Source organism: Elephantulus edwardii, unplaced genomic scaffold, assembly GCF_000299155.1.
Source record: "Elephantulus edwardii isolate Elephantulus edwardi_28Jun2011 unplaced genomic scaffold, EleEdw1.0 scaffold00301, whole genome shotgun sequence".
Taxonomy (NCBI): Eukaryota; Metazoa; Chordata; class Mammalia; order Macroscelidea; family Macroscelididae; genus Elephantulus; species Elephantulus edwardii.
The window spans coordinates 2,032,269-2,055,366 of NW_006400051.1; the positions used below are offsets into that span (position 1 = coordinate 2,032,269).

The 23,098-nt window shown below is 38.7% G+C and overlaps 1 pseudogene; it reads right to left on the reverse strand.

The window, feature by feature from the left end:
* Positions 1 to 11,978: 11,978 nt before the first annotated feature.
* On the reverse strand, positions 11,979 to 15,063 carry LOC102848645 (annotated as a pseudogene).
* Between the last annotated feature and the right edge of the window lie 8,035 nt (positions 15,064 to 23,098).

Consider the following 23,098-nt stretch of genomic DNA (forward strand, 5'->3'; position numbering starts at 1 on the left):
CCTATACGCTGAGAAAAGAATCTGAGAATCTGGATTATACAAAGAAGAGTGAGTCATCAGGATTGGAGGAAGGGTCATCAGCATCTAATTTGTATTGCACAGATGATGAAAACTTGTTTGAGTAAACTAAAGAAGGCTTGATGATCACTTATTGAAGAAAACTTACTGAAGATCAAAGACTACAGCATTCAACATCAAGAAAATAAAATTCCTCGCCACTGAACTAGTAGACAATATCGTAATAGGTGAAGAAAAGGTTGAAATAATCAAGGATTTAATTTTAAGGATTAGATCCACAAACTTCCATTTGGCCCAGCTGTCCCATTGCTTGGAATATACGCCACAAAGAACTGAGGCACAAACAGAAATTTGTACACCAATGTTGTCCAACCAGAAATGAATAGATTGAGAAGTTGTGATACATTCACACAATGGAATGCTACACAGAATACAGGAACAATGATTTTGTAAATTATTACCTAACTTGAGAAAGAATGTAGAGCATTATGCGGAGTGAACTAACTCAGTCCCACAAGGACAAATACTGTATAAAACCATTATTGTAGAATGATTATGAGGATCCAGGGGTGGGGAGTGGCCACAGAGGGGTGAGGATGGCCAGAGGTGGGGTAAAATGTTAATCACAGGGTTACACAATTCAATGGGTGGGTGAAGGAAATTGGGAGGATCTTGTGTGAAAAACAATCTATTCAAACATTGTAAACAAATCAGTATAATTTTTTTTTAAAAAAAGTATAGAAGAAGCAGTCAAGAAATCATAAGATGTGTAGCATAGGGGATGTTTTATATCAACAGCCTCCATAAAGTGCGTAAGAGCAAGAATGCCAGTTTAGATACTAAGGTATACCTAATCTAAGCCATGATATTTTCAATTGCTTCCTCTAATAGATGGTGAAGAGATGGAAATTCTTAATAGCTTCGGTTTGTTTGGCTCCACTATCAACACTCTTGGTACCAGCAGCCAGGAAATCAAAAGATGAATTTTATTGGGAAAGTCTACTGCCAAGGATTTCTCCAGGACACTGAAGAGCAATGATACCAGTATGGAGACTAAGGTGTGCCTGATCCAGGCCATGGTCTTCACAATTACTTGCTATGCATCAAAAAGATGGACAATAACTAGATATGACAGAAGGAGAATTGATGCTTTTGATCTGTGGTGCTGTAGAAGAGTATTGACTATATCACGGACTGCTAGGAGAAGACAGGGCCACATCCTGGAGAGGATGAAACCAGGCTGTTTCTTGGAGGCAAAGATTCTAAAGCTTTGTGTGGTATACTTTGGGATTGTTGCAAGGAGGGACAATTAAAAAGGGACATCATGCTTGGCAGGGTGGAGAGGCAGTGCAAGAGAGGAAGACCCTGGATGAGATGGATTTACTCAGTAACAGGTGTAATGGGGATAAGTGTGTCAGGGACAAGAAGATTGGCTCAGGATAGAGCAGGGTTCAGAACCATTGTACAGAACTGTAGGTTCACTAGGAGTCGCAAAATACTTGATGGCACATAAAAACAACAGATTTTTTCTTTTACTTTTCAAAGAGAGGACTGAACTGGAGTGGGGGCAGGGCTGGGCAGGGAGAGACATTCAGGTGGTATAGCACTGGTCTGTGCGTTGCTGAACACAGGTAACTCGTGGTTGCTGTGATGCTGAAGCCTGTGACAGTGATGTGCCAATCGTGGTAATGGGCACCCATGGTGGACAGTGTTGGCTGGAGCTTCCCAACTAAATCAAGCCTGGAAGCAGGAGCGGCATCCACTTCCAAAATAGCTTGCCTCTGGAAACTCGATGTACAAACAGTGCTCAGGGTGTTCATTCATAGGGTCGCTATGAGTCATCTATGACTTGACGGCATTAAACAACAACAACAACAACAAAACCATCTAGTGAGAATCTACTGATAGCTGATCTTCCAGTGGGTTTTCAGATGCTGTAAATCACACAAGAGGAGATGGTCCATCTTCCTCCCATGTAGCAGTTGGTGAATTCAAACCACATGTTTTTGTGTTATCGGTGCAACTCCTTAGCACAAAACCACCAGAGCTATCTAGTAATAGAGTATAAAACCTCAAAAGTTTTAAATATTATTCAGTGTGAAAAACAATGTATATGAACTTTGTAAGTAAACCAGTACAAAATTAAATTAGTAAAATATTAAATACTGAGTAGTAAATTAATATAGGGATATAAAGGCCTTATGCAAAGAATTATATACACTACTTTGGGATAGAAATGTGTATAAATTAAAAAATATACTATCCTAATTTATTGTTGTTGTTTTTGTTGTTGTAACGTGCCGTCGAGTTGTTTGCGACTCATAGCGACCCTACGTACAACTATGTACAACAGCCCTAAACCCTGCTCTATCCTGTGCCAATCTCATTGCCTCTGACACATACATCCCGAGTACCCCAGTCACTGAATCAATCCACCTCATAGAGGGTCCTCCCCTCCTGCGCTGTCCCTCTACTCTAACCAGCATGATGTCCCTCTCTAAAGACCTGTCTCTCCTTACAACATGTCCAAATTATGTCAGACGAAGCCCCAGAATCCTTGCCTCCAAGGAGCAGCCTGGTTTAATCCTCTCTCTACGATGAACCTGTTTGTTTTCTTGGCAGTCCATGGTACATTCAATACTCTTCTCCAGCACCACAGCTCAAAGTCGTCAATTATCCTTCTATGCTCCCTAGTCATTGTCCAACTCTCTGATTCATAACAAGTGATTGCAAAAACCATGGCCTGTATCAGGCGGACCTTAGTCTCCAGAGACACACTGTTGCTCTTGAGTATTTTGGAGAGGTCCCTAACCGCAGACTTTGCCATCGCAATACGTTTTTTGATTTCCTGGCTACTGGTGCCAAGAGTGTTTAACGTGGAGCCGAGCAAACTGAAGCTGTGAACAATCTCAATCGCTTCGCCATCCATCCTGATGCTACCGATTGGTCCAGTGGTGAGAATTTTTGTCTTCTTAACATTGAGCCTCAGTCCATATTGAAGGCTGCATTCCTTGACCCTCTGCAGTAAATGCATGAGGTCCTCCTCAGTTTGAGCGAGCAAGGTTGTGTCATCTGCATAACGCAGATTGTTGATAGATCATCCACCAATCCTAACGCCACGCCTCTCCTCATAGAGCCCCGCCTCTCAGATAATCTGCTCTGCATACAGGTTGAAAAGGTATGGAGACAGGACACATCCCTGAGGTACACCCTTCCTAATTTTGAACCATGCAGCGTTGCCCTGCTCTGTTCTGACTACTGCCTGTTAGTCCAAATATAGGTTTCGCATTAGCACGATTAAATGTTCTGGGATTCCCATTCTTCTCAGAGTCAGCCATAGTTTGTTATGATCTACACAGTCAAATGCCTTTGCATAGTTAATGAAACACAGACATTCCTCTGGTATTCCCTACTTTCAGCTAAGATCCATCTAACATCAGCTACAATATCCCTAGTACCACGACCCCTTCTAAACCCAGCCTGGACTTCTGGTAGTTCTCTGCTGATGTACTGTTCCAGTCGTTTTTGGATAATTTGCTTGCATGTGAAATCAATGATATTGTTCTGTAGTTTCCACACTCAGTTGGGTCACCCTTCTTTGGGATGGGAACAAATATAGATATCTTCCAGTCAGTTGGCCAAGTGGTTGTTCTCCAGATTTCTTGGCACAACTTGGTGAGCACATCCACTGCAGCATCTGTTAGCTGAAATATGTCAATTGGTATACCACCTATTCCTGGGGCCTTATTTTTTGCTATTTCCTTCAAAGCAGCTTGAACTTCTGCCTTCATCACCATAGGCTCTGGCTCAAATGCTGTTTCATTAAATTCTTCTGTATCTGCCAATTCCTTTCAGTACAATGACTCAGTATATTCCTTCCATCTTCTTTTGATACCTCCTGGATCATTTAACATTCTGCCTAAAGCATCCTTGATTGTAGCAACTCGAGGTTTGAATTTACTCTTCAGTTCCTTGAGCTTAAGAAATGCTGAATGAGTTTGGCCCTTTTGATTTTCCAACTCTAGCTCCTCGCACATTTCATTGTAGTATTTTGCCTTGTCATTCCATGCTGCCTTTTGGATTCTTCTGTTCAGCTCTTTAGTGTCTTGTATTCTTCCTTGTACTTTGGCTTCTCTACGTTCCAGTGCAATCTTCAGAGTTTCTTCTGACATCCATTTTGGTCTTTAGGTGCCATCAAGTCTAGTACAAATCAATCATTGCCATTGTTGTTGATTGCCATCGAGTTGAGCATGACTCATAGCAACCCTATGGAAAAAAGGCCTGAAGCCTTTCTATAACTATTGTCATTTCTCCAAGTTCATAGTTTCCAGAGGCATTTGGTTTGGGAAGTGGATGCCACTATGAATAATTAATCTAAACTTTTACCTCTGATATACTTAAACAAATTGCTACAGTCATTGTATCAATAAATCTCATTGAAGGTCTTCCTCTTTGTGGAGTTTATCTTTTCTTTTTTTTACACCTTTTTTTTGCACCATTTTACACTCATACTAACAGTGAATAAGGGTTCTAATTTCTCCAAAACCTTGCCAGCATTTATTGCTTGCTGCTCAGTTGAACTTTGTTATTGTTACTGTACCCCATCTTTTCTTAGTTACCTCCCAACCTCCACGTCAGTCCTATTTTATAGCAATGGTATTATGCACTTTTGTCTTTTTGTGACTGAGATATTTCACTCAGCATAATGAAACAATAGTGAAACCACTCTGGAAGGCAGTATGATACTTTCTTAAAACGGTGGAAATAGAAATACCATTTGACCCAGAAATAGAACTACTGAGAATAAAGGAACCACCCAAACAGATATATGCACATCCATGTTTATTGCTGTATTGTTTACAATAGCAAAGAGATGGAAGGAACCCAAGTGCCCGTCAACAAGTGAATGAATAGAGAAGTTGTGTTATATTCACACAATGTGATATTACAAAGCACTGAAAAACAAGGAACTCAATATATTATACTAAATGAGTGATTCTGGAGGATGTTATGCTGAGTGCAATATCTCAGTTACAAAACTAGTTTATCCTTGAATATGACTTTCCTAGCCATTGAATATGACTTTATCATGGGTATGGTTGGGAATATATGACTAAGGTGTTTTAGCCTATCCACAAGAAGATTAGCTAGTATTGTCATTAAATTGAGTGGATCCATAACCAAAAAAATAAGGGGGAAAATAAACAAACCAGCAACATAAAACTCTGCTAGGAAAAGAGTAAGCAAGAGGGCCTACAGGACCAACAGCAGAAGCAGTCACAGTGAAGAACCGGAGATCTGTTGTGAGATGGAACCTTAAGGCTGCTTTATCGTTGGAACTGGAGCTAAGAGCCTTGGTTCAAGGTTGTTGGACAACTCAGGATTGGGAGAGCCAATATTGACAGGACTGAGAACTTTGTAACATGGGCCTAAAACTACAAGGCTCCAGGCTGTGGTGCCTACAAGGACATTTTGGACTTGGTTATAAACTTTTTCTTTTCCTCCAATATAATTCTATATGGTTTGTAAGCTATTGCATTGAATTCTGGACCTAGTAAATCAGTATGATTGGTGTTGAGATGAGTAGAAAGAGGTATGGGAGTGTAGGGAACATGTCTAACCTCATGGGGGTTGGTTTTGGTTTTTGATGCTGTTGACTGGAACAGTTCCTCTTCGTGAAATTGGTAAAGGTCAGATATATGACTGTTCCAAGTGGTCCTTGCTCATTTTTACACTCTTTTTCGCTGAGCTGGTATGTTTTTCCAAGAACAGGCCCCTTCTAAGAATATGTCTGAAATAGATAATAGGAAGTTTCACCATCTTGCCACTAAGGAGCACCTTTACTGCACTTTCTTCAAGACATGTTTGTTCTCTTAGTTTGTTGTTGTTGTTGTTGATTGCCTTTGAGTCAAGCACAACTCGTAGTGACTCTATGAACAAAAGGCCTGAAGCCCCTCTACAACTATCAATATTTATCAAAGTTCATAGAGTTTCTGGAGGCATGTTGTTTAGGAAGTGGATGCCACTCCTGCTTCCAAACCTGTCATAGAATGTTATTGGTTGAGTCACCTGTGATGCATAGCGATTCTCTGTAAAGCATCTCTGAACACTTCTCTATTTTGAGCCAGTCTCATTCTGACACCACAACCCACATTGTCCCAGTTACTGTACCAATCCATCTCATCCGGGGTCTTCCTCTCCTGTGCTGTCCTTCCCTTCTGAGCACGATGTCCTTCTCCAAGGTCTGATCTCTCCTGACTACATGTCCAACGTACATGAGGCTGAGCTTCAAAATCCTAGCCTCCAAGGAGAGACTTGGTTTCACCCTCTCCAAGACAGATCTACCTGTTTTGTTGGCAGTCCATGTGATATTCAGCACTTTTCTCCATCACCACAACTCAAAGGCTTAAATTCTTCTTGTTTATCTACGGAAGGCAATTTACACATATAATGTAATCTTGACCCAAATTTCAGGAAAATTCTTTAATGAAGTGGGAAAAATTATATATATATATTTTAAATATAATATATTTTAAATCGAATATATTTTAAATCGAATATATTTTAAATCGAATATATTTTAAATCGAATATATTTTAAATCGAATATATTTTAAATCGAATATATTTTATATATAAAGGAAAGAGGCTCCAGACAAGCAAAGCATTATTTAAGAAGAGGAATAAGGTGAGGAAACATGTAGGAGTACTTCCACACCTTAAACTCAGAACTTATTATATAACTAGAGTAGTCAAAACAAGATGGTATATGACCGACATATACATCAGTAGACTATAACTGAGAACCCAGAAGTAACCTCATTCACCTGTAGATATCTGATTTTTACAAAAAAGAGGAAGCAAATTAGATGAGGAAGAAATTATCTCTAACAAATGGTGCTGACAAAAATGGATATTATTTTCCAGAAAAATTAAACAAGCTCCATAGCTCACACCATATGAGACTAACTCCAAAAGGATCAAAAACCTAAATGTAAAATATGAAAACATCATGGAAGAAAATTAACGTGCAATGCTTGGCCTCAAATATATGACATAAGCAGAACACCAAACACTGAAAATGCACAAAACCAGAAGATGAGTTAGATAGCTAGGATCAGATCAGTCGTTTATAGGGTTGCTGTGAGTTGTAGTCAACTCAAGAACAACTAATAACAATTACCACCTAAAATTAAAATCTTGTGTTTATCAAAAGTCTTTTCCAAGACTATAAAGAGAACCTACATACTAGGGAAAAAATTCCATCTACAATATATCTGACAAGGACTAATCTCTAAAATTTATAAAAAAATATATACCCCAACAACAAAACTACAAATAATAAAATTTTTTAAATGAACAAAGGATATGTACCCATGAACATATTTAGATATGGTGATTGATGTTACTTCATATACATTTGCAAATTGGAAGCAGGAGTGGCATCCACTTCCTAAATAACAACAATAACAGCATATTTGCAAATGATATATATATATACATACATATATATACACATACATTGATGCCTTTGAGCTGTGGTGCTGGAGAAGAGTGTTGAGAATACCATGGACTGCTAGGAAAACAAACAGATTTGTCCTGGAGAGGGTTAAACCGGGTGGCTCCTTGGAGGCAAGGATTCTGAGGCTCCATCTAACATACTTTGGACATATTGTGAGAAGAGACAGGTCCTTAGAGAAGGACATCATGCTTGGGAGGGTGGAGGGACAGCACAGGAGAGGAAGGCCCTCTATGAGGTGGATTGATTCAGTGACTGGGATAATTGAGATGGGAGTGTCAGAGACAGTGCGATTGGCACAGGACAGAGCGGAGTTTAGGGCTGTTATACATAGGGTCGCTATGAGTCGCAAGTGACTCGACGGCACATAACAACAACAACAACATATACATGCATATATACATATACATATATATACATACAAATACATACACACACACATATATATATATATGAAAAAACTCATTACTGTGCCATAGCTGACCCTCGAGCAGGTTTTCAGAGGCTGTAAATCCCACAGGAATAGATTTCTTCTCAGAACAGGTGGTGGATCCTAATTGTTGGCCTTTGAGTCAGCAGCACAACTCCTTACTCACTAGACCACCAGAGTTCACACAGAGATATATGTAATAGAGTACATAGTGTACAGTTATAAAAATTACTTCAACGTTAAGTATTGAAAATGAACCACTGGACTTGATATCTCAGGGGATATCTAGGTCAAATGGCAAAGTTTATAAAGAGAAAAGTCTAGGGAGTTCACTGACTAAGATTTAAAATGCAGCCTCAGAAGGAGCTGTACTCTTCCCATTCCCTTTCTGTAACTGCCAGTAAAGACAGTTGGTGTCATAAAGTAAAGATAATGCAGTATATCCTAGTCTGAGGACTGCTAAAAGAGCACACAAGTTTGTCCTAGAAAGGGTGAGACATGTATGCTCCTTGGAGGAAAGGATTGTAAAGCTTCATCTGACATATTGCAATGAGAGAACAGTCCTTAGAGAGGAATATCATGCTTGTGAGTTGTAGGGACAGCTCAAGAGAAGGAAGATTGTCAATGAGATGGATTGACTCAGTGACTTGTGTAATGGGGGTAGGTAGGTCAGAGACAATAAGATTTGCACAGGATAGAGCCGTGTTTAGGGCTGTTGTACATACTGTAGCTATTAGTTGCAGTGACTCAACAGCACATAACAACAATCCTAGTCTGATAAATAGTGTCTGGGGTCTTAAATGGAGCAAGTACTAATCTAAGAAGCAACTGTTAGTTTCTTCCTGCTGAAAGCAAAGGAGAACAAAGGAAATGAAGACTCAACAAGACAATTAGTAGTAAAAACAAAACAAAACAAACAAAAAAACCCTGGTGGTCTACATGAACATAGCCTCATCTAATCTGACATTGGTAACATGGTGCCTGCTATTATTACCAATAACTCTGACCCAGGCCCAAAAGAAATTCTTAGCTGAGTAAAAATGTACAACAAAATTCAAAGTGAAAAGAAGCAAAAAGACTGACTGGTGTGAAAGAGACCAAAGGCGTTCCTGATATTACTGCCATGAAACAGCAATAAAACTTGACAGCATCCGAATGTCTCCCTCTGTGAAAAGTCTTTCCTTGTCTTTTAGCCATTTGTAATTGGGTTATTAGTCTTTTTTCTTCCAGAGGCCCTGTAGTATTCTGCAAACTTTTGTTATAAGACCCTTGTCTTAAATGGCATTGCCAAATGAATCTGCCCTGAATCTGTGGGTTTCTTTTAACCCTAAAGTGGTAGGTGTTTTGGGTTTCTTTTTTCCCCAACTTTTACTTTATATTGGTTAGCTTACAACATTTGTATAAAATTGTGTTTCATCCTATTCCTCATTCACATCATGTTTGATACCACCATTCACATGCATTACGTTTTATAAAATTAATCACCATTGGGCTATGTCCACAATTACCCCTTTCAGGTCTCTGTCACATTGTTTCCATTGTCCTTTACTCCCTCCCTCCATTCACCAAATTTTGCAACCCTGTTTGCTCCTATCACCCTACTGCTCCCACCCATTGCTGCCTTTGGTCCTCATATGTATTTTACTAGTTATCCTTATATTTTTACAATAATGGTCTTATGCATTATTTGTCCTTATGAAACTGAGTTAATTCAACATAATGTTTTCCAGTGTCTGCCAAGTTATGTAGTATTTTTCAAAATTGTGTTGCTCCCGAATACTGCATCATATTCCATTGTGTGAATGTACCACAATTTCTCAATCCACTCAGTTTTGACTGGATTTTTGGGCTGTTTTCATATTCTTAAAATGGTGACTAATGTTGCCATGAACATTGGTGTATAAATCTCCTAGAGACAAAGGGTTACCTTTTGAAGGTATGCAGAGAACACAACAGTCACTATTGAGGTGCTGTATATTTCTTTCTTCAATTCTGCTTGTTGTTGTTTTCTCTATTTTGCAAGTTTATAGTTTGGTGCATAGATGCTAACCAAGATTATGTCTTCTTGAACTACTTTCCCTTAAACCATTATACAGTGTCCTTTCTTGTCTTTTATGGTGCTTTTTTATACTGAAGTCTATTTTATCAGAGATTAGTATTGCCACTCCTGATTGGTGTGGTTTTTTAATGTCATTTGATTGATTTTTTTTCTGCAGCCTTTATATTTTTTTACAGTTTTTACAAATATTGGTTTTTATTTTAATGAAGCTGGTACAGACAATGTCCATTTAAAACCCATATCCCAGGCCAAAAAATACAAATAAAATCAAAAGAGAGCAGTGTTGTGATGTATCTACTTCTGAGTAAATAATTAACTGCCAAAATTTTTTCTGGGATCTTCTGATGAGAATTTTAATGTCTCTTCAGTGAAGCCATCTCTGGAGTTAATCATTATTGTCATTATATGTCATCACTATTCCAACATGATATTCCTCTTCTTTTGGTCCAAACCCTCACATAAGTAGCTTCAAGTTAAGGAAAGGTCATTTTTTTACAGTTCAGTTCTCTGAAAAACTTCAATCTCCCACTGAAAATCATAGTCCAATAGTGAAGCAGTCATGTATTAGAACTTCAGGGCCAAATGGAAAGTCACTATGACCACTTGCATTGGTTGATCTTATTTACTTATGCCACAAGCCTGAAAATACACAGTCCTGGAGAAGGTGACCACTCTGTACACACAAGTAATTTTTAAGAAGAGAGGACAATATCAGAGGTCCTGAGGTTTGCTCACCAAAAATCAGCACAATTAAAACAAACAATAATGAATAATGAACACTGTTGTTGTTATGTGCCATCGAGTCATCTGTGACTCATAGTGACCCTATGTACAACAGCCCTAAACTCTGCCCTATCCTGTGCCAATCTCACTATCTCTGACACACCTACACATTACCCGTCACTGACTCAATCCATTTCATCAAGGATATTCCTCTCCTGTGCTGTCCCTTCACCTTCCCAAGCATGACATCCTTCTCCAAGGACTGGTCCCTCCTTTCAACATGTTCAAAGTATGTCAGAGGAAGCTTCAGAATCCTTGTCTCCAAGGAGCAACCCAGCTTCACCCTCTCCAGGACAAACATGTTTGTTTTCTTAGCAATCCATAGTATATTCAATACTCTTCTCCAAGACCACAGCTCAAAGGCATCAATTCTCCTTCTATCATCCCTAGTCATTGTCCAGCTCTCTGATACATAGCAAGTGATTGCAAAGACCATGGCATGTATCAGGCACACCTTAGTCTCCAGACTGACATAGTTGTACTTCAGTACTTTAGAGAAGTCTCTAACTGTAGACTTTACATCTTTTAATTTCCTGGCTGCTGGTGCCAAGAGTGTTGACTGTGGAGTCAAGCAAACCAAAACTGTGAACAACCACAGTCGGCCCAGTGGTGAGAGTCTTTGCTTTCTTGATATTGAGCCTCAATCCATACTGAAGATTGCAGTCCCTGACATTCCACAGCAAGTTCTTCAGTTCCTCCTCAGTTTCAGCACACAGAGTTGTATCATCTGCATAACACAGATTGTTGATGATTCTTCCTCCAATCCTGATGCCACATTTCTCCTCATAGAGCCCAGCCTCCGGGATAATCTGTTCTGCATAAAGATTGAAAAGATATGGAGACAAGATGCATCCCTGACATACACCATTCCTAATTTTGAACCATGTAGTGTTTCCCTGCTCTGTTCTGATGACTTTCTCCTAGTCCAAGTATAGGTTTTGCATTAGCACGATTAAATGTTCTGGGATTCCCATTCTTCTCAGAGTTAGCCATAGTTTGTTATGATCCACACAATCAAATGTCTTTGCATAATCAATGAAAGAAACAATTCAAAACATCAAATATTTTGAAGATAGATGCCAGTTATCAATTGTTTTGAATAACACATTACAAAAGACCGATTTTAAAAAATTAAAAAGGATTAAGGGAAAAAAAAATTTAAAAGATTATTTAAACTGTTGAATGACCCCTTGTTCATTCCTGATAAATTTGTCACATCTTCTTCCTCAATACCCAGTTCTTTTGGAGTGTGATTATCAGAAATTTTCTGACCTTCAGACAGTATGATTCTCTGAGTTTCTTGAAATGTGTTATCATTTTCACCTTGAAGTGAATCTTACTGTTATGTTGTGCTGTGTGAGGAGCATAGACAGCTTTGTAAACCCAGGAGTGAGATCCTGCCTGTCTGAGGTCACTGCTTTTGTGGAGACCCTTGAGTTGAAGCCACCATAACTATGTCTGACCAGGGGGCAGAACTTTTCTTTCACTGAGGACTTGGGGGACAAGAGAGAAGGAGAATACATCAAACTCAAAGCCATTGGCAGCCTTTAAATTTTAGTCTGTCATTCTCTTTATTTCTTAGGTGTGGCTCTTGTAGATAACAAGTTGATGGGTTTTGTAATTTTATCCATTCTGTTCCTCTTTTTATCTTGATTTTCACATTTAGCCCATTCACCTTAAATGTGATTACTGACAGGTCAGGCTTTATTGTTGCTATTTTTCTGTGTTTCTTTTTTTTGTTGTTTCTAGTTACTATGGTCTATCCACTCTTCTTTGGTGTCTCTATGTGAAGGACTAGCCCTCTAAAGTTCTTATAGATTTCTTCTTGTTTTCACAAATTCCTTAAGTTCCTTCTTTTCTACAATGGATAAAATTACTTCTTCATATTTGATGGAGAGCTATGCTGGGTACGGAATCCTCAGTTGACAATTGTTTTCTTTTTAACTTTATGTATGTGCCATCCCAAATGAGCTCTGGGAGAAAAACAAGAAAATTGTCCATGAAGAAGGCAAAAGATCATTACAAAGGCTAAAGAAGAAGAAAAGACCAAGATGGATGTCAAATGAGACTCTGAGTATTGCATTAGAGCTCCGAGAAGCCAAAGCTAAAGGAAGAAATCAAAGAGCTGAATAGAAAATTTCAAAAGGCAGCTCAGGACAACAAAGCAAGACACTATAATGAAATGTACAGAGAGCTGGAGTCAGAAAATCAAAAGGGCTGGACTCACTCAGCATTTCTTAAGCTGAAAGAGTTGAAAAACAAATTCAAGCCACGGGTGGTAATACTTAAAGATAGTTTGGGTAGAATGTTGAATGACCCAGGTTGTATAAAAAGAAGATGGAAGGAATACCCAGAGTCACTGTATCAGAAGGACTTGGCTGACACAGAAGAATTTCATGAAATAACATATGAGCAAGAACCTATGGTGATGAGGGAGGAAGTTCAAGTTGCTATGAAGGAATTGGTAAAAAACAAAGCTCCAGGAGTTGACTGCATACCAATTGATTTATTTCAACAGACATACACTACCCTGAATATGCTAACTAAGTTGTGCCAAGAAATCTGGAGAACAGCCAGCTGACCCACTGACTGGAAAAGTTCGATGTTTGCTCCCATTCCAAAGAAAGTTGACCCAACAGAGTGTGGAAATTATCAACCAATATCACTGATATCACATGGAAGCAAGATTCTGCTGAAAATTATCCAAAAATGTTTGGAACAATATGTCAACAGAGAACTCCCAGATGTGCAGACTGGATTTAGAAGAGGTCACAGTACTAGGGATATTATAGCTAATGTAAGATGGATCTTGGCAGAAAGTAGAGAATACCAGAAGAGTGTCTATCTGTGCTTCATTGACTCTGCAAAGGCTTTTGACTGTGTGGATCACAAGCAGCTTTGGCTGACTCTGAGAAGAATGGGAATCCCAGAACATTTGTCGTGTTAATGCAAAACCTATACTTGGACCAAGAGGCAGTTGTCAGAACAGAGCAGGGAGACACTGAATGGTTCAAAATCAAGAAAGGGGTCCATCAGGGATGTATTTTGTCACCATACCTTTTCAATCTGTATTCAGAACAGATCATCTGAGACACTGGGCTATACAAGGAGGAATGTGGCATCAGGATTGGTAGAAGAATCATCATCAACGTGCGTTATGCAGATGACACAACCCTGCTCGCTAAAACTGAGGAGGACTTGAAACGCTTGCTGCAGAAGGTCAAGGACTGCAATCTTCAATATGGATTGAAGCTCAATATCAAGAAAACAAAGATTCTCACCACTGGGCTAATTGGCAGTATCAGTATGGATGGTGAAGAGATTGAGATAGTTAACAGTTTTAGTTTACTTGGCTCTACAGTCAACACTCTTGGTAACAGCAGCCAGGAAATTGGGAGATGAATTACCTTGGGAAAGTCAGCTGCGAGGGACCTCTCAAGAGTACTGAAGTGCAAAGACGTCAGGCTGGAGACTAAGGTGTTCCTGATCCAGGATATAGTCTTTGCAATTACATGCTACGCATCAGAGAGTTGGACAGTGAATAGGGATGATAGAAAGAGAATTGATGCCTTTGAGTTGTGGTGGTGGAGAAGAGTGTTGAATATACCATGGACTGCTAGGAGAACAAACAAGTTTGTCCTGGAGAGGGTGAAGCCAGAATGTTCCCTGGAGTCAAGGATTCTGAAGCTTCGTCTGACATACTTTGGGCATGTTGCAAGGAGGGAATGGTTCTTGGAGAAGGACATCATGTTTGGGAGAGTGGAGGGATGGCACAGGAGAGGAAGACCCTCGATGAGACGGATGGATTCTGTGAGGGGAATTGTGGGAATAAATGTGTTTGAGACAGCGAGGTTGGCACAGGATAGAAAGGCATTTAGGGCTCTTGTACCTGGGGTCGCTATGAGTTGCAAAGACTCGATGACACGTAACAAAAACAATGTGCCATCTCATTGACTTTTTGTTTGTATAGTTTCTGCAGAGAAATCAGAATTTAATCATTGCTTTTCCTCTGTAGGTGACTCTTTGTTTTTCTAGTGCTGCTTTTAGTATTCTATCCTTTTGTTCTATTTTGGAGAATTTGACTTGATGTATTTTTTGGGGTTTTTTGTTTGTTTTTTTTGTTTTTTGTTTTTTTATCTAGTCTATTTGGTGCTCACCGAACTTCTGGAACATCTAGAAAGTTTTCTTCTAGTACCTCTTCCACAATTTTACCGGTGATTTTCTTCACCCCATCATATTCTGGAATTCCAGTCATGAATATGTTGTTCCTTTTGATGTCATCCCACATGATTCTAATATTTTCATCATGTTCTTTATGTATTACCTCTGAGTTTTCTTCTATTACGTTTCTATTGAGGTTCTTGTCTTCCACCTTATTGACTTTCTGTTCCATCTCTTTTTCTTTACTTTTTGTACCTCCAGTATGTTGGACATTTCTGCTATTTTGATCTTAATATTCTGGATTGCATTTTCATGCATTTCTGTTATATTCAGTTCTGGGTTGGCTATACCTTCTCTATCTTGTGATGATTATTTAAATTCTTGTGCATCTTCATAGTTTCAATTCTTTCTTCCATCTTTTGCATTTTCTTCCATAGTTGTACTAGTTCTCCCTCATAATTGTATTGCTTCTGGCTCCATGTCACTGGAGTGTTTACTTTCTTAATGGCTCCCATTATTCCTATCATCATTTTTCCCTTCTTCCATAGCTATTTAAATAACTCCTCATTAGTAAATTTCTTTTGGTTCCCTACCTCTAGAGCATTTTCTTTATTTGTGGCTTCCATTGTCCCTTTCATCATGTATACTTTATTTCACAGCTGTTCAAATGCCTCCATTTCAACAAATACAATCTGCATTCTTGACTCTGGTGTATTCACTGTGTGTGCAATGTTCTCTGCTTTTTTTGAGGAAGGCTTAATTTGTTTTTCATAGTGTTTGAAGTGGTCTGCTACTTTCTTGACATTATGTGAAGTTTTTCTTGATAAATGTCAGGTCCTTTCTAATGTGTCTGCCTAAGTTGTCAGTAGTTCCTATCTTTATGATGGTACTAATTAGTTGCCAATTTAAAATGCTCAAGCTATTGGGTAAGCCACTGACTATAATGAAAGTCCTTTCTGGGAAAATTTGTTTTTCCTAAAGTCCTTTCGGTTCTCTCTGTTCTGCACTTCAGGCCTGTAGGAATCATGCCTTAATGTAGTCCTTCTCTCAAACTATACTGTCCTCACTAATCTACAGAGTACCTGAATGGTATGATGAGACCAAGTGCTCTAGTTGAGCAGTTTCTGTCCGGGGGTGGGGGTGAGGGTGGCGGTTAAGTAAAATCTCTTTCTTGCAGCTCAATATGCTAACTGAGACAGTCTTTCCCTTGCTTGTAACTCTGTGTCTCAAACTCTCTTGTCCTATTTGGCCCCTGGGATGTCCCCTCAGCAGTAACAGTAAGGATCCTCAAATGGAGAGACTTTGCACAGGGAAATTGCAGGCCCTTTCTGGAAAAGATTTTTTATGAGCACAGTGATTTAATCTTTAGAAAGTCCAATCCATCAATTTTATTGTCTCCAGATTGTCCATTCCTATTTGTGTTTGTCAGCCTCTGTACATAGAATAGGCCAATAGAAACATGAATAAATGCTCCAAATCAGTGGCAATAAGAGAGCTGCAAATCAAAACCACAATGAGATATCATCTCAAGCTAATAGCAATGGTAAAGCTTAGCAGGGCAGCAAAAAATATATGTTGGATGGGATGTGGCAAAGTAGGAACCCTATATATCGTTGATAGGATTGTAAAATGGTACAACCACTCCAGAAGGCAGTTTGATACTTCCACAAAATGTTGAACATAGAAATTCCAAATGACCCAGCTATTCTACTGCTTGGAATACACCCTGAGAAAATGAAAGCTAAGGCACAAATGGAAATTTGTATACCAATGTTCATAGCAGCAATATTCACCATCACAAGAACATGGAAACATCCCAAATGTTCAACCACAACTGAACAGATTGATAAATTGTGCTACATTCACACAATGGAATCCTAATGCAGCACTCAGGGGTTACAATTTTCAAAAGTACTACATAACGTAGAAGAGACTGGAGAACATTTAGCTGAGTGAAATAATTCAATCTAATAAGGACAAATACTGAATAAGATCTTTATTGTAAAAATAGAAGGATTTGCCACCCAAAGGTAAAAAAGGAGGTCAGAATTGCTTCCACTGTGGAAAGCTGGGCCACTTCAGTAGACAGTGTCACAGACGAGAGCCACAGATAGGCAAGGGAGTAGAGAGGAAGCTCCCACTCACTTGCTTTAAGTATGGCTCTGAAGGACACTTGGCCAAGGTGGCCCACATCAGGTCCTCATGGCTGACAGGACTAAGAGGCCCCAGCTCCCAGCTGGAAACAAAGGAGGATGCTTCAATGATTTAGATCCTCCCAGAAGAGCCGTGGATGAGCATTAACATTACTGGTAAGTATATTCATTTTCGCCTGGACACAGAGCCTACTAATTGGTCCTAAAAGCCTTCTGAGGTCCCAACTCTTCTCACTATCTCTTAGTTGTTGGAATGAACGGAAAACCTCATAAGCAGTTCCTTACTTCACCTCTAACTTGCATGTGAACTTCTGAGTTGTAAAACAGCCCAGTGGTAGATGGAATTTGCTCCAGGACTTAAGAAGCATAAATGACATAGCTGAGCCTCTACATCTTGTGGTTCCTAACCTGTACACTATAATAGACAAAGTGCTAGTCTATGGGCCTTTTATTGTAAGAACCACCTTCCCTCTGTAACTTGATTTGTGCCACTACTAGAACCTCTACTTGGAATATTATTGCTTGTTAATTTTTGACTCATGTACTTTTAACTTGTTAGTTAAATTTGTGTCTTCTAGGTTGCAACACCTCCATGATACATCTTCAAGGATATGAACATGTACGGCTAAGCACAATTAATAACAGTACATCTAAATTCCAAAATCAATCTCCATAATAGTCTATGTGTTTCCTACTGCCAAAGGGGCCCTTTAGAGTAGTGAGAGAAGATCTTCACCCTGAAACCCACAGCGTCCCTTTTCAGCAGGAAGTAGCTAATAGAATACACCATCCCCTTTTCCTTATGAATCAGGGTGAAGTCTCTCTCAGGGAGGAGTGATAGGAAATGGCAAAGGACACACTGACAAAGGAGATTAATCAGAACTGGCTTTGACAAGCACTGTGGCAATTGGACAATTAAAACAGACATTCGGGGTGGGGTGGGGGGGAAGAAGAACGAACTGGGGAGGAGGGTGGAGAAAACAGTGCAACAATGAATGAATGAGAATGCAAAATCTCTGTAAATGTTCATTAAAACTAATAAAATTTTACAATAATTTAAAAAATAGAAGGATAATTAATAAAATATATTTGGGTATCCAAGAGGGGGGAAAAGTGGGAAGAGAGGGATGAGGATGGCTTGAGGTAAAATCACAGGGTTGCATAATTTTTCGGTGAATGGAGGCTGTAAAGGAAATGGGAAAGATCTGGTGGGTACTTGAAAAGACAGGGTAATGATGGGCATAGTCCAATGTTGATTAATATTATAAAGCATAATTCTTGGAAATGATAGTATGAAACACAATGTGTATTATTAAGAGCATAAAACACAATGTATACAAACTTTGTAAGCAAAATAATATAAAATAAAAATTTCAAAACAAAATAAACTTGACAGCCATTAAACTGTTATAACTTGAAACATAATACACTGCTAAAGGTAATCTTTCAGCCCAACAAGAGACAGAATTAATAACAACACCTGAGAAGAATGTTCTTAGAATAAGAAACTGTAAGTTGTGAGAAGGGTAACATTTGCCTCAAACCAAAGATGAGAACACAAGAAGAAAATGGCTAACTAGAAAAGGAGAAAACAAAGAGAAAGTAAGGAGTATGCTGACACATTTGAGGATTATCACAAATGTCATGGAACAATTTGCATTTTGACTATTGACTAGAAAACTAATATTCTACATCAACTTTCATTTAGAGCACTGTAAATGGGGGGAAAAAAAGACAAAAAAACACTGTAAATTTAAAAAAAAATAAAAAAGCCAAAACAACAACCAATTTCACCAAGAAGTGTCTGAAGAAAAAAAATAAAATCTGGAGACGTTGTTTAAGAAAAGAAAAAAAAAATCACTCATTTAAAACCCGACAGATTGCCAGTCTACTCAAACCGTGCTCTTCACACAGCTATAATTGATAGTAACAATATAATTCTTTTAGTAGACTAAGGAGTATTTTTCAATCCCATCTACAACAACTAATGGGGAAACTGAAGCTAGGAAAAGGAAGAATAGTATTGTGGTAGAGTCAATGATCAACAGAGCCTGGTACAGAACAGGCACCTTGTACGTGTGTACTTCCTCTCTACTGGGCTATCTACACCACTGCAGCAGGATTATCTGGGTATTGTTCAATACCAGCATATTGAGGAAGAAAAGACCATTGTTCTAGGGTCAATAGCTCTTCATACTATGTGAATACTGATTTTCTCTTTTCATTTTAAAAGCAGCATCGAGGTCGTTTTCTCTCAGCTAAAAGTAATAGCAGGGAATGTTTTGTAGAGAGGATCAGGCATTTAAGATGAGGGGTTTTTTGGTTGTTTTTTAAAAAAGAGCTAAGCAACAGATAAAGGGGTGTCATCTTCTTTTTACATAGGCAAGTAGAAAAGCTTGAATCCACATTCTTATAAACCTGGAGGAGTCAGATAACAGACATTTCTTAATCCAGTGGTTCAGTTTCAAGTAAATACAATATTTTTTATCTTGCAAGATAGATGTGGCAATGCAGAAGTATTATTATGAGGATATAGAAAAAGGGGAAATAATAACCAGACCGTTTGTACTTAGACAGCAATGAAGTTATATCAAACAGTATATCAGAATGCCATAAATTATGAATCCAGTGAGACAAACCTTTTTTCCCCTTCTGGAGGAATATGTGTGTGACATTAATACCATTGTGAATAAGAGAGATGGTCTGTGTCTTGCTTGATTTTACAGAAGGAAACACAGATGTAAAAATCTACTACAAAGATATTGATGTAAGATTGAACTAGGGCAGAAAGGTTACTGTTGACAATGTGGATATAAAATAGCAATCTGCAATATAATTATAAATATAATGGTTGTTAACTTTTACAATGGCTATATATATATTTATGTAATGTCAAAGCTTACACATCACCAATCTTTATACCAGCTTTTATATTGACATTCTGAGGAAAATGTCACATTTTCTGGAGCTTTTTGTAAAATAATAAAGAAGCTATGGTCATAAGTATCCTGAAATGCACAAAGCATGTCTCTGTGTGTATAAATGATGTGTGTGCTATGTACACAGATTCACTAATGAAAGCATAAATAGCTTGTCGGAGATCACAGACATTGCAAGAGTAAGGTTACCAGCCTGACCTTTAGCAAGAATTGTGTGAAAATATTACCACAACATCCAAATTCTCGCTATCTCTCAGTTCAGAAATGAAGAAAAAGAAAACAAGGAGCCCTTAAGGGAGCTCTGAAGGCCTAGTAGTATGGATTTATGATGCCAACCAAAAGGCATGTGGTTTGGATCCACCAGTGGCTCTGCTGGAGAAAGATGAGCCCTCTGCTTTCTTACAATTAAAGGCCTCTGAAAAAACACTGGAAGGTCAGATATGAGTCAGTCTTAACTCAATGGCACATAACAAAAACAAGCACCTTGATAGAATGGTATAATCCAAAGACTTCTCATCCAGAGCAAGAAAGACTGGGTTAAGAGTCCCGACCAGCACTAACTTTGTTTCAGGTTTCTCATTTAAAACAGGGAAATTGTGTTAGCTGCTGTCACAATCACCCTGGATTCACCAGTCCAAACAAAACTAAACACGTATGATCCTGCGCTATTCACATTATATCAGGAGGGTTTTCCCTAGCTAGGTTTTAAGAATAAATTACCTGATCTTTTTTCCTACTCTTTTTTAAGGTAAAAGTTGTGTTGAAACCTCCTCAAAATCATAGCAATATGCAAGTCTCCACTGAGAGTGTGGCCTGTACACAGGACAGACACATTGACTGGGAGTCAAACCCAGTTCTCCACATGGAAAGTAAGAATGCTATCACTGACCCAACACTCCTTCCAATGTATAAGGAATGTATAAACCCCATTTTTGAGAGACTCGCCAGAATGTGCGAACTGAGTGTCATGCCATTTAAAGAGATAAAATTAAGACATGGGAGTCATTTTCCAAAGAGGAAATAATTTTCTGGCATCCTCCATATTGACTGTCCTGTAGGGTAGCATAGGATAGGAGCAGCAACTCTGACTCTACAGTCAACAGAGCCAGGCTTGAATTCTAACTCTGTCACTTACCAGTCATGTGATTTTAGTACTAAGCCTCTGAGACTTCATTTCATATGCATAAAGTGAAAATAGTAGAATACAGCTAATGTTGTTGTTATGTGGTCTGAAAAATCAATAGCTTTACATTGACTGGCATGTAATAGAAAATTGATGGCAACTTCTCCCTTCTTTTCTGAATTATAAATTGACTAGGAAAAATGGCATAATAAATGTCCAACACATTAGGTAGGTAGGATTGCTATGAAGATCAAATATGACAGCAGATATAAAGAAATATGTTGTTGTTAGGTGCCATCAAGTCCCCCCCCCCAAAGAGACCCTATGAACAAAAGATCTGAACCCTGTATCATCCTCACACTATAGTCCCCATTCTGGAAGTCACTGTGTCAATCCACCTGGTTGAGGGTCTTCCTCTCCTTTGTGAACCTTCTGCCTTTCCAAGCATGATGTCCCTATCCAAGGAACAGCTTCTCAAAGCAACATGCCCAAAGTATGTGAGATGAAGCTTTATCATTTTTGCCTCCAAGGAGCACTCTGTCTATACTTTCTCCAAGATATATCTGTTTGTTCTTTTGGCAATTCATGGAATGTTTAGAACCCTTCTCCAACACCACACTCAAAGGCTTTGGTTTTTCTTCTGTCATCCTTATTCATTGTCCAGCTGTCAGATGAATAGCAAGTGATCAGAAAGACCATGGCCTGAATCAGATGCACCTTAGTCCTCAAACTAGCATCATTGCTCCTCAATAATTTGTAGAAGTTTCTGAGATCACACTTTCCCAGTGAAATACATCTCCTGCTTTATTGACTGCTAGTGCCCAGGGTGTTGATTTTAAGGAATTTGTATTATCTCTTTTATCTCACACATATTCATTTATTTTTAAAACTAAATAAACTAGGTATTGGTTGAGGGAACTCTGGTGGTAAACCTCACAAAGAGTTGCACTGCTAAGGCACAGATAATCCTTCTCTAATGGTTAGAACTCACCTGTTACCCCATGGTGAAAAGATGAGCAATATCCTCCAGTGTAATTTACAGCTTTGGGAACTCAGTAGAGGTTTACTATGAGTGGAAGAGAGAGAAATCTCAACTCAAGGCAACCTCATAGCATCTTCACCATAGTTGACATGTTTGAGTTTATCATCAAGGCTATTGAGTTGAATGACATCCTCTAGCAACGGATATCTCCTGAATACATGTTCAAACCAATTATGTTTGTCAATGTTCTATTGCAGTTCATAGAGTTTTCATTGTCTGACTTTCAGAATGTATTATGAGGGCCTTCTTTGTTTTAATCAGAAAGCTCCATTGAAACAAGTCTATTATGGATGGCCCTACTAATATTTGAAATACCAATAACACAGCTTGCCACATTATTGTTATTGTTATGTGTCCTTGAGTTGGAATCAATGTGTAGCTGACTTACTTCCCTGTGAGTTTTCAGAGGCTGTATATATCATAGAAGCAGATTATCCATATTTCTCCTTTAGTGGGTCTGAACCACCTGCCATTGAGTTGGAATCACAACTTCTTACCCACTACGGCAAAAAAACTCCCTTAAACCATCACGTTTTTGTTGTTAGGTGCCATCCAGTTGATTTCAACTCAAAGTAACTCTATGAACAGTAGATCAGAACCTTGCCGTATCCTGCCCCATTCTCACAATCTTTGTCATGCTCAAGCACATGAGGATAGTCACAGTATCAATGCATCTTGTTGAGGGTCTTCCTCTCTTACTTTGACCCTCCACCTTCCCTAGTCTGATGTCTGTCTCCAAGTACTGATTTTTCTTGAGAAAATGCCCCAAATATGCTGGACACAGTTTCATCATCTTTACTTTTAAGGATTACTCTGATTGCATGATATTTAAGATAGACTTGTTTGTTCTTTTTGCAGTTTTATGGCATATA